Source organism: Nothoprocta perdicaria, unplaced genomic scaffold, assembly GCF_003342845.1.
Source record: "Nothoprocta perdicaria isolate Ctin4 unplaced genomic scaffold, notPer1 scaffold_224, whole genome shotgun sequence".
NCBI classification, from domain to species: domain Eukaryota; kingdom Metazoa; phylum Chordata; class Aves; order Tinamiformes; family Tinamidae; genus Nothoprocta; species Nothoprocta perdicaria.
The window spans coordinates 1,227,286-1,238,261 of NW_020455437.1; the positions used below are offsets into that span (position 1 = coordinate 1,227,286).

Below are 10,976 nucleotides of genomic sequence, written 5' to 3' on the forward strand. Positions count from 1 at the left end.
TTTCTGGGGGACTGGATTCTGCAATCCAGTTTTCTTTCAGAGTAGAGCCAAATGGGACCTTCTCACTTGCCACCTTCGATAACTGGATCCCAACCATTTTGACTGCCCTTATTCCAAGTCCCTGACTATCGCAGGGCTAATCTGGAGTGTAGGCACACTCCCATTTTGTAGGCAGTGAATTGAGGTGCTGAGAGTGAGCAACTCTTCCAAACTGACTCGCATCTTTTTGGCAGAACAGGGAGCCGGGGAATAACTTGGGTCTCCAGGGTGTTACGCTTTTTCATTGGCCCCTAAAATCTTTTCTTGAAAACTACTTCTGTGTTAACTCCGCTGGTTTTGGTGCTGATCAGCAGCAATGAAGCATACTGAGCTCACCAGAAAATACTTCAAAGGCTCCTGGCTCTGCCTGGCATTTTTGGTATAACCCTTTAATTCCAGCTCATGTCACATGAATTTGGTCTGATCCGAATTCTCTGCTATAGCAGTACATCTTTCAAACAAATAATAATAATGCTGCATGCATGCGAGAGGCAGGTATTCAGAAAAATTTCATCAGGATGTTTCGTCGGGCTGCGAGATAAGCAGAGCTTTGTAAATCTTTTCCAAATCCTTTGTGTAAGTACATTTGGGATGCTTTGGTACATCCATAATAAATATAATTACACTGGCAGTGCAATACCATAAATACACTAACAGTAGAGGCCTTACATAGCTGAAGTGCTTTTCATATGTGACCTAATTAATCTTCATTATCATATGACAGCATCATCTAGCAAATCTCCATTCCCACATTTGTTTGCTCCTGAAATTGCAGTTACACAGGGCCAGGTCTCTAACTGATAGAAAACATCATGTCCCCATGCATTTCTCTGAAGCTTAGGGGTCTGGTCTCAGTTTCTGATCAATGAAAGCACAAGGACAAGGTTTCACTTACCTTTCTCCAGCCTTTAAGACATTGGTGTGGCCTGATCTCTCTGCCAGTGGGATTATCTTCCAGAGAAAGAAGGTTTTGATATAAATACGTATCTTTTGTCAGGCCTGTGTTGTTCTGTAAAGCAGCATAAAGCACATTTTACCCCTCCAGCAGTTTCATTGCATCATCCAGCTTCTACAGAACTGGTAAGTCAAGCTGATTTATATAAATTCTTAATGTAAGTTGTATAGCTTCCAAACAATGAGATAATTACATTCTCCAGGCTGTGTGGCAATTAAAAAAAAAATTTAAAAACAACACAATTTCTTACAAAGCCTACCATTAGTGTCAGAATAGTTTATTGCTTATGTGGCTAGAACATTAAGTCAGAGATTAGTGTTAGAAAAACAGCCCAATTTTAGTAATATTTAATCAGAATCATCTGTGCTTCCCCTATGCTGCATGAGCCCTTGCAGGGAGCTCATTCCCAGTGGGGCCGAGTGCATCTGTTTCCATTCTATGGAGCGGGATCTATGGAGCAAGACCTGTGGAGCACGGCTGGGGACCTGGCCTGGAGCAGGACCATGAAGGAGGCGGTGGTGCTTGTTTGGACCTGTTTTCTTTGCTGTTCTCCGCAGCTGGATGCTCACAGCAGAGCCCTGAGTGTTTTGGGGTAGCAGCTGTGCTGTGTCATGGAGCTTGGGGCACGTGAGTGCCTACGGGCCCAGGGCAATGTGGTCTCTAGTGCCCTAGATGTGTTTTTCCCCATCGTTAAGGAAAGGAACAGGCCTGCTCCCCTTCCTTAAGTGGCTGAGGTGGGAAGGCCTAGTACAAACCTGTCCCTTTTGTGTCTTTCTGCTGTGTCCCTTCCCTAGGCTGTCCAAAAAACATCAAACTCTTCCAGCACAAAGCAGCACAGAAGGGTCACGGAACAGCAGGAGAAGATCCCATTTTGTTTCTTTGGTCATTTTTTTTCCTAGCTCGGTGTTTCAACGTGCACCAAAAAGCAATTTTCTTACCTTTTGAAACTATGCAGTCCAGATTCACATACTAGCTTCAGCACTTAGATTCACATACTAGCTTCAGCACTTTGCTGTTCTTAGACAGAGTGTGGTCATCCTGGTTCCTTCCATGGAAAGGAAAACACCAACCTCACCAGAGAGCAATTTAAACCACTTGAATCCTTTTCTCTAGAACCTCAGCTTTTAGGATATAAATTAAACTGAGCAAAAATAATGTTAACAGCTACCATTTTTCTTATGTTGCTAAACTGAGTGAGCCCGTATGAACCAAGTTGACACGAATGTGGCAAAGCTGGAGAAGTAAATTGTTGAGTACAGACARGGGTGGATGAGGGGTAGTAGCAAATTGTTGAGTACAGACGGGTAGATGAGGGGAAGCAGTTGCAGAACCCAAGGAGTTGGGTGCAGATGAGTTGGAGAGCAGCATTGGCCAACCCTAAAATGATAGATGAGAAAATGATAGATGAGAAAGATGGTCTTTATTTCATAATGTTTGGCAGAGAGCTTTGATTTTATTATTTTATGAGAGCAATAAAACAGAAATGAAATAAACCATGGTTACAAAGAGCCACAAGGATGAGGCTATTTTCTACCACCACTTGTATTAAAGACAACCTTTCCACACAGTGGTTTCTGTGATGCTGCAGTCCTCTCTCCTGGGCTTATAGGGAACATGTTCTCTCCCTGCCTCTTTGCTGCCGTCTTGAAGACACTGTGTTGGCCTGTATGTGCTCAGGAATTATGCTCTGTGCCTGCCTTTTAGGGTGAAGTGTCTGTTCTCAGAGTTATTTTCCAGAGATGAGGGTATCCTGTGACCAATGATAGACACGAGAGCTCGTGTGCAGCCACTTTTCCCCAAGCAGAAGGCATTCCTAGGGGAGCACAATCTCAGGACCATGCAAGTGGGATGCTTGTTCTTGCCACAGTTACAGAAYAGTTTCTCAGAAGTCATAAACCTGAGCAAAACAAAGCACAGCTGCAGTAGAAGTACTTTAAGATGTGTTAGTATGTTATGCTTCCTAGCCACAAGCTGTATTGCAAGAGAAAAAGCCTTGGACTCTGTGCTGGATTTTGTTTAATTGAATTATTTAAATTCCTGCTACTCATCAACAACCTATTTCCTAGCCAAAATCAGTGTTAAGTTTTTAAAATTAATGAGTAAGTCCTGGCATGTTTACAGGAATCGAGGCAAAAACTTCAGGTAGATGCAACCTAATATTGTTCCATTTAGCCTCACACAAATATGATTTATCTGTTTTTCTTGTATTTGTCAAAAAGTCACTAGATCCTAAGGAATGGTTGCTAAGGAATCAAGGCAAAATTTAAAAACATAGGCAATGCAATAGTTAACTTGCTCAGTTATGCAAATTTATTTATTTATTTATTTATTGTCTCTCACCTGTATGGTTTGCATTACTCTCTGCTGCAGGACTTGGACTACAGCAGTGCTGCTTCTCTGAAAGGCCTAAGTTTTTGGCCAAGGCTAAGGCTTCCACAAAATGACTCTAAATTTTTTTTGGTGCTGCCCTGGTCAGGCATCACTTCAAAAAGTCACATTTCCTGAAATGCCATTAAGGGTCACTGGCCCTTCCAGGGAAAAAGGTGTTTATCTTGTTATTAGCCTAGTCACTGGAATTCACAGTATAATTTTAAAATGGTGATTAGGGAAAGTATTTTTTCTAAAGTTCAGATACTTGTCTAGAAATATTTCTGTACATTTATTTTGCATATCTGAAGACAGAGGTGGTCATCATTCTGTACTGCACAACAGCAGGTTATGCTTACTCTTGATTCTGCTTCTTGCACTGAAAATTATCTTTGAGTTTTAGAACTAAGGTATGATTTGAAGTAAGCACAAGGCTAGCAAATCATTATGATCATCATGTGTAGACTTTCTCCTCTTTTTTTTTTTCCAGCTAGACTTCATAGCTCCAGCCTTAGACTTGGATTTTCCATATTTTCCATGCACTGCCAATATGTTTTTCTACTTTCCACTATCCCTTTTATATAATCCCTTGTCACTTTCCTTCCTTACTCTGAAAATCTGATTGTTTTCCTTCCTCACTTCCCCTTCTGTATAAAAGACCCCACAGCGTCCTTCATGCACCCTGCTCCTATAGATTTTGATCACAGATTTGACTAATAGGTTTGTGTGCACAAATACCCCCYAAAATGACCAGAAAATACAGAGTATCTGCCTCATTAAGACATCTCATACCAGAATCCCAGACTTGAAAGCTCAACATGCAGCTGTTTCAGAAATCATTGGCAGCCTTGACATCAAACCCAGTTCAACATAGTGGGCTGTATCCTCATCCTGGAGGTTTGCCAGTTTATACCAATCTCTAGATTATCTCCTGGAAAGCAAGGGGAATCTGCATATCTGTTGGATGTTTTACATTTTTTCCGTTTTTTTTTTCCTGCTATTGGTTATTTCATAGTTTTCTGAAGCCGATGTTGATATAACATAACTTTAACCTTGTTGACAGATGATAAACAGCTATGCAAGATGCAGGGGCAGTACACAGTAAGCTCTTGGCARAGCAAGTGCCATTTGCTGACCTGTAAGATAAGCAGTTCTTCAGCCAAGGATATGAGCTGTAAAAACAATAGGAAAAGTGGTAAAAGGAAAGCAGATCTTGGAGCATTCCCTTCACAGCCTGCTTATTTAACCCTGCAGTGGACATAATCCTGAGTTACAAAAGGATGCACTGCCTCAGCACACAGAGGGAAAATGCTGGTCACAATCACTCTGCTTGTGCAGTCAGCAAATGTTTCCCTTAAATGACCTTTACAAAGGTCAGTCTCTAGAAAGAGGCAGTTGTTTGACCTCCACAGAAAAAGCAGTGGGGCAGTGGGCTATCATGTTTGCTAAGGGTCACCAGTAACTTTTTGCTTCTTCTTTTTTTTTTTTTTTTTTTGGTCAAATGCTCTGGGGGCTTTTTTTTTTTTTTTTTTTTTTTTTTTTTGGGGGGGGGGGGGGGGGGGGGGTTTTTTTTTTTTTTTTTTTTTTTTTTTTTTTTTATGGAGGTGGTGGTTGTGTGGGCTTTTTTTTTTTTTTTTTTTTATGGAGGGAGGGGTTGGGAGGGGCATATTTTTTTTAAGGTATTAGCTATTGGAGATATAAGTTGGTATAAGCTCTTTGGAGGACTTTAATACTCCCATTAGTTATAAGTATTAAATCTCCAGGTTAGCTTCAAACACCAACATGCATACACCACCTGAACTTAAACACTGCCTCATTCCCATGATGTGCTGGCATATCTTGTAAAAAGTGAGGTAACCCCCCCTCCTCCCCCTCACCCCGGCCAAATCCCTAAGAAATGGTAATGTAATATAATATATAATCCTAGAGGAGGAAGATTTCAAAGGGACCTCCCAGGAACAACAGTCCCCTGGTTTCCAGGGTTTGAGATGTCTGCTGCCTGTGCAATCACCTTCCTCTTCTCCTGCACCTCCTRGATATGGGAGACCACCTCTAATCACATTGTATCTGAAAGACTGCTTCAGTGCAATGTGTCTGAAAGACACACGCACTGCAGGTGCAGGTATGTTTTTAACCTGGAGGAAGACAGAACAAGGCATTTATTCCACAACTCATTACTGGTAAATAGAGGTGCATTGATTGGATAGATCCTAAAGCTGAAATACAGAGCCCTTTGGTAATATTTTGTAAAGAATTTTTCAAACAGAATAGCAAAAAGTGCTTTCAGAGTGGAAGCCTGCAGGAAATTTTCAGCTGTGGCAATTCTGGCTTCCATTACGTGCTGCGAAAACATGAATGATCTATTTTGTTCGGGGCTGGCCCATAACGAAATGTGTCAGTTCATAAAACCAACCCAGACCCATAGTGGGTTTTGGGATCCTGGTTTTGTCTGCACAACCATGATGCTCTGTGATGTCCCCATTCTTTCTGACAGCCCGTTTGATAATCTGGTGACCTTGTCCTTGAAGCACTAATGATAACTTATGCCTAGAGGGTCCATAGATCAAGTTTCTGTAAGGAAAATACAGCTGTACTTAAATATTCTTGAGAGTCCTTCTGGGACTGAGGTATAGGGCATCCTGCATCACTGTATTTAAACTCTGCCTCCAAAACAGGTGGCCATTGTGGCACTTTTAAGCATCATCCCACTTTTTTCCCCTTGTTTTCCTCATTATAACATAAAATGCAAGAAACTTATTTTCTTGCATTTTCTTCTTTCTAATAAAAGAAATTTCTTTTTTTCCTCTTTGCTGCTATTTTATGAGCTAATGTATTATTTGCCATTCAAACATGGAGCATACATGACTTGGGGGAAACAGCAGACAGGGTTTAAGGAGAATGGAAAACTCTCTGGTGTGAGTCCAAAAATAACTAATTTTTTAGCTTCCAGCATAAAGCTTACCTCCCTCGTTTTTGTCTTTAATGACTACGTAGGAAACAAATACTGATGGTTAAACGGAATTAATAGCATTTTTAATGACTCTTAACATTCCAGTTGCACAGGAACTGATGCATGCCATGGGTTATACAGAGATTACGATGAACTGTTAGTCTTCAATTCCCTCCTGACACCACAGCCATAGATTACCACTCAGTAGTCAGCTTAGTGACAGTGGTATTTCAAAATCAAAATATCATAATTTTTGGACTTTATGATGGAAGAAAAAAAAACATTCAAAATTTTATGAGAAAGGCAGACACATTTTGTGGAAATATTTTTTTGGTCAAAGCTTCCTTCTTTTTTCAATTAACAAATTATTTTTAGTTATAGCCCAGCTTCAGCCCACCCTACAAGAATGCTCTGTATTGCTTTGTCTTAACTATTTAGAATAAACAGGAACTTTTTCAAACAACTGCTAATCTGAGGAATGTAACTGTACAACCCTTGAGACAAAAGAGATGGAATCACAGTGAACATCACTGGTATGACATTCATTCTAGCTATCAAGTGTTGAAGATGAAAATCATAAAACATCAAATTCAAAGATAAAGGCTATGGGTTTTTTAGAAGAAACAAGATTCACATCTTGAAAATAACAGTATTTTTCAACTCTGACCTGCAAACTGTGGCCAGGCAGGACATCCAGCTGAGGTAGACTGAGGAATTATTGAACTCACTGTGTAATAGCAATGTGATAACGAAGACATCTGGGATCTAGCAGAGACCTCTATAACTTCTCAAGACTCCCATGTAGTGTGGTCAGAAACAGGTCTCTCCAAATTCAATACTCAGCTCGATGGACAGCACATATAATTTTCAGCAGAAACTGGTAGATTTGGGTGCCTGAAGACTAGAAGCTAAAAAGAACGTTTGAAGATCAGTAGAACACAAGAGTAGAAGAGACACTTGCATTGAGATGCTTCTGCAGAGGGGCCCTCCGGCCCTTCATGGTGCTCCCCCAAGTGCACACAGGACTGGGGATGTCCTGTGCCCTGGGAAGGGAAGAGAAGGAAAGGGGGAGAGCTCTATCTACGAGGTGTTGGCAGGCAGGATTTCCCATTGGAAAGGGAACTGGGAAGGAGGCCGGAGCAGCCTCTGGAGCTGCGCAAGGGAGCCCGGCTGGGAGCAGCCAGGGCTGCCCTGGAGGAACATCAATATCCCGCGGGAAGCGGAGGGGCCTCCTGGTGAGAGGTGGAGGGTGCACGGGGAGCCTGGCAGTCCCAGGGCCCAGTGGTGTGCCCCACAGAACAGAAGGTAAATGCGGCGCTTTTGTTCTGCAAAAGCTTGCTAAAAAATTCCCAAAATGAGAGGAAACAAAACAAGAGGGAAAGAGGARGAAACCTGTCCTGGCATTTTCATACACGTTGGTCTGAGGAAAGAGGCTGTGTCCTGCTCCACGCAGCTCCCGCTCGCAGCAGCCCCATCTGGGCTGTGCGTCCCGGCCCTGCGGCTGCTCCAGGCCCCGTCCCCTCCGTGCGGCGGCTGYGGCCCTGGGCAGGGTGCATCCAGGCAGGGAATATTCGGGCTCGGGCGGCACTACCAGCTCACTACTGGTGATTCTGTGGACAGCGGGAGGCGTTGTGCACTGGATACTCACCGGGAAGTGCTCCACAGGGAGCCGCGGGCAGCAGGGAGRGCACACGGGGACACCCCGGAGCCACTGCAGCCTCGGCCTCCACCCCCACAAACAGGACTTTGTTTATCCCACAGACAAACAAGGAACAAGACAACGAGAGCAAGCAGCTCCATGAGAGAAACTCCTTTATCGTATGAGCAAATGAACGAGATAATAGGATCCATCAGGGAAAGGAGTTCCCGTTATTTTACACCTTGCAGCCCCAAGGAGCAGGTCTGCAACCGCCCCTGCGTGTCTCGCACCGGCTCTGGGCTCGGGAGGCTCCAACGCTGCGCGGGGACGCGGCTGCTGCCYGGACGGGGCCCTTCCGGTGGCCTTGGCCCTAGCACCGGGGGGCGGCGGCGGCTGGGCTGGGCTGGGCATGGCAGGGCTGGGCAGGGCAGGGCTGGGCACGGCAGGGCACAGCTGGGCTGGCCTGGGCCGGACCCGCTCGGGGTCGCGTACGGCCCCGCGCTGCTCCTGGCGCCTTTTGCGGCTCCGCTTCTGGCCCTGCCCGCACCCAGCGCCGACCTCCTGTGTGCTGCGGCACCGCCTGGCGGCCGCTCCAGCCCTCCCAACGTGGCTGCTCCGCCCCCCACCCCGCCAGGCCGCGAGCCAGAGCCGCACGGAGACCCGCGGCCGGGGACCCCTGCCCGGCTGCGCCCTCCCCACGGCCGTGTCCGCAGTGGGACGGGGCCAGGAGCAGGGCCGGGACGCCCGGCCCGGACGGGGCTGCCGCTCATGGGCACCGTTCAGGGCAGTACACAGTCCTTTTCCTCAGATCAACACGTATGAAAATGCCAGGCACTTTTACGCCTCTTTTCCGTTTTGTTTTGTTTTTCATTTTTGGAAATTTCTAACAAGCTTTTAGCAAAAAAACGCGCGCGCCGCATTCACCTTCTGTTCTGTGGGGGACACGACTGGGCCCTGGGACTGCCAGGCTCCCCGTGCACCCTCTGCCTCTCACCGGGAGGCCCCTCCGCTTCCCGCGGGATATTGATGTTCCTCCAGGGCAGCCCTGGCTGCTCCCAGCCGGGCTCCCTTGCGCAGCTCCAGGGGCTGCTCCTGCCTYCTTTCCAGTTCCCTTTCCAATGGGAAATCCTGCCTGCCAACACCTAGTAGATAGAGCTCTCCTAATCCTAATGGGGACAGAACCTCTCTAGTCTTCAAATGGCTTCCTCGATTTCCCAAACTGTAACCCTTTCCTGAACCAACCCTGCCCCATCTTTCCAAAGGGAAGCCAGAGGCCAGCTCTCCAGAGGACAGCTAGCCCTGCACAAGCCAGTGCAAGTGGGTAGCCTGTCTAAGTCTGCCTAAGGCTAAGCCTAAGTCTCTCTAAATTTAAGTCTAACTAGTTCTGCATCTGTCCAAGACTAGGCTGGTCTAAGTCTGTCTAAATGGAAGTCTGCCTTACCTGGTTAAGCCTGTATAGGTCTGCCTAAGTTTGTTTAAATCCAAGTCTAACTAGGCCCTTCTAAGTCTAACACTAAGCCTGTCTTAGTCTGTCTAAGGCTAAGCCTGTCTAATCCTAAACAGTCCTAATATGTCTAAGGCTAAGCCTGTTTCAATCTGTCTAAGGCTATGCGTGTCCAAGTTTGTCTATATTTAAGTCTAGTTAAGCCTGTCTAATTCTCTCTAGGCTAAGGCTATCTAAGTCTCTGTCTAAGGCTAAGTCTAACTAAGCCCCTCTAAGACTGTCTAAGGCTAACCAAGTCTAAGTCTGGCTAGGGCTAAGTCTGTCTAAATGCAAGACTAACTAAGCCTGTCTAAATCTAAAGTATAACTAAGCCTGTCTAAGCCTGTTTAAGGCTAATTCTAAGTAAGGCTGTCTAAGGCTAAGCACRTCTAAGTGCTTCTAATTTTTTCTATGTGTAAGTTAAAGTACGCCTGTGTTTTGCCAATGAACAGCAGGAGGCGACAGAACAAACCAGACACCCCTGGAAAGAAAGGTCTTGTTCTACTATTAACATTAAGGTGAGTCAGAATGGTACATTTAGTAAAAATAAAAGCTGACTACACGCTTGATTTTAGCAACAGACAAGATAAGCCAGGCAGGTCACCTAACCGTTCCTGTACAGGAAAGAGAGTAGGGATTAAGAAAAAGCCACAGCTCCAGCTGCCTCAACACGCTACCATCAGGCAGATGCTCTGTCCCTGGGCTGCCACGACGGTGTCTGCTGGTGTTTGTTTGCTCTCTCCAGATCCACCGCTGCGCTTGCAGGATCCCCTCTTGACAAGGACGTGAAGCGACCGCTGCCACAACCTGCACATGGACACGACAGTCAGCAGTGCATCCACATTGAATGAGTCGTTCCTCGTCAGTCCACCCATAGCAGAGAGAGCCCAAGAGCTGGACTAACCATGAAGGAGGGGGGCCTCCAAAGGGCCCCTCGTGCCCAGAACCGGAGTCAGATGCGAAGACTCTGCCTGGAGCGTGGGGCCTTTCCGGCCCTCGCGGCGCTGCCAATGGGCTCCCCCACCTCCCGTGAGGGTCCAGGTGCCCCAACAGCCCCTGCCACCCCCAGCCCAGCCGCCTCCCACCGGCCGCACCGAGGCCTCCGTCCCACCCTGGACTTTTGGGTGCCGAGGAGCAGAGGACCCGTCTCTGCTCCCGGGCTGCACAAACACAGCCCTTGGGCTCCACTCTCCAACCCCGAAACTCAGCCCTTGGGCTCTGCTTTGGAGCCCCAAAACGCAGGGCTTGGTCTCCATTCCCGAGCTCTGCAACTGGGCGCTGGCACCTCTTTGGGAGCACCCCAAACACAGCCCTTCCAGCCTCGCTTTTGGGGCTCACAAACGCAGGGCTCCCCCTCTGGTTCTGACCCTACAGCCCTGCCCCAGGACASGTCTGCAGGTCCCCAACTCCAGCCCTCGGGCACCAGCTGTGGGCGCCAGAGGAGCTGCCCAAGGAGCAGGCGGGGAGGGGCCGGGGACAGCCGGCTGAGAAGGGAGGGGGATCCTGTAACCCGGGCTCTGCAAGAAGGGGCGGCCCGTGTCGG

The 10,976-nt window shown here is 46.7% G+C and overlaps 2 long non-coding RNA genes across 2 annotated transcripts; both read right to left on the reverse strand.

Annotated features, from left to right (window-relative positions):
• Window positions 1-939: 939 nt before the first annotated feature.
• On the reverse strand, window positions 940-2,028 carry LOC112947199. Its single transcript, XR_003249364.1, has 2 exons — window positions 1,933-2,028; window positions 940-1,048 (listed from the first exon to the last, which is right to left on the reverse strand). It is a non-coding gene; the product is annotated as an uncharacterized LOC112947199 (long non-coding RNA).
• A 4,712-nt stretch (window positions 2,029-6,740) lies between these two features.
• LOC112947211 lies at window positions 6,741-10,402 on the reverse strand. The gene is made up of 3 exons (XR_003249367.1): window positions 10,338-10,402; window positions 10,111-10,240; window positions 6,741-7,219 (listed from the first exon to the last, which is right to left on the reverse strand). It is a non-coding gene; the product is annotated as an uncharacterized LOC112947211 (long non-coding RNA).
• Between the last annotated feature and the right edge of the window lie 574 nt (window positions 10,403-10,976).